Genomic DNA, 1371 nt, shown 5'->3' with positions numbered 1-1371 from the left:
TGCCTCCGTCATTTAAGCTTGAGCCACACTGGCGATGCACTGGCTAATGTTTTCTGCAGATCTTATATGTGAATGGGCGTGTTCGTCAGTGTGTGTGTATGTGTGCATGTATGTGTGTGTGTGTTTGTTTAGTGAGAGAGAGCCATTAAGTGGAGGGTGTACTGCACCACATTACATACTGGAAAGAGCACAACACTTAAAAGCAGAGATTATAACAATTTTACTTTCCAGCGGACTTTCCCTTTAAATCATCACCTCAGAGTTCATTAGCAGGATTTATGATCCAAAATCGCTCATTGACTCTCCTTGTCAGTTACCTAAGCATCTCAGAAGCAGCTTTGCTGTGTGTTTTACCACGCCTTTGTCTTTATGGATCTAACACATTCCTGAGACAAGAGGTGGTGTGTTATTAAAAATCAAAGAGTTATTTGGTGGTCTGAATGAATGTGATACATGAGCAGCCTGAATGGCGGGGGGAGGGGAAGGTGTATGTGAAGCAGTTGTGTAATCATCATGAACCTTATTTTCCACATGTCAAAAAATGGAGGAAGTTAATAATGATCCAGGATCCCATGGATGAAGTACTAAATCAATACTTTTGCTCCTTGAATGAAGACACATTGTACTGTCATCAAATGTATTTTACCAAAGAATTAAAAACACATTAAAAGTTGACTTTATACTTTGCTGTCATGGCTTTAAAACCTAATTTAATATTTTACGTCGGCATGCAGGTACGCTCCAAGACAGCCAGGAAGCATATCATTTTCCCATGCAGCACTAACTGCAACTAGAAGAGCCAACTGAAGTGAAAAAAAACTAGGGCTGGGGGGGGGTCTTTGTCTTTTAGCTCTTCTCGTCAGAGTGTTTCATGTGACATCCGAGTGAGAGCTCCTTTTTCATAATGTCATGATTCACTCCGTGAAGAGAAAGGCCGATGTCTTCACAGCATGAGATGGCGGAGGGAATATATCTTTGTCCTATACTGTTTATCATATAGCTGGGAATGGGCTGGAATAAAGCGAGACGAGGCAGAGATGCAAAATCCAGAGGATGAAAAATATAATGTGATGTTGCAGTTGGAGTTTTGTAATTCCAAGACCTTTTTTCCCCCTTAAAGAAAAACATACTGTGCATTCCTCAACTGCTAAGTAAGCAAGCCTAGTAGACACCATGTATGTCCATGAGAACACATAGGCACAGACTCAGATTCATTCATCATATTTTCAATAAATTACAGGTAATAAATTGTAGTGGGAAAATCATACTACTCTGCCCTTTTTTTTGCAAGCTGAACAGAAAAATATCTTTGCACAAGCACAAAATATGTGTGTAATCACAAATAGAAAGAAAGAAAGAAAGAAAGAAAGA

The 1371-nt window shown here is 39.5% G+C and overlaps 1 protein-coding gene and 1 long non-coding RNA gene across 7 annotated transcripts in view; one reads left to right on the top strand and one right to left on the bottom strand.

Moving 5' to 3' along the window:
- The window catches only part of LOC116700680 (uncharacterized), a 24942-nt gene that overhangs the window by 93 nt on the left and 23478 nt on the right, over positions 1–1371 (top strand). The window lies entirely within an intron of this gene.
- Positions 1–1371, bottom strand: part of ltbp3 (latent transforming growth factor beta binding protein 3) — a 36222-nt gene that overhangs the window by 26212 nt on the left and 8639 nt on the right. The window lies entirely within an intron of this gene.

Source organism: Etheostoma spectabile, chromosome 13, assembly GCF_008692095.1.
Source record: "Etheostoma spectabile isolate EspeVRDwgs_2016 chromosome 13, UIUC_Espe_1.0, whole genome shotgun sequence".
Lineage (NCBI taxonomy): Eukaryota > Metazoa > Chordata > Actinopteri > Perciformes > Percidae > Etheostoma > Etheostoma spectabile.
Note: the sequence above shows the minus strand (reverse complement) of the source record. Positions and strands in the feature narration are given on the sequence as shown.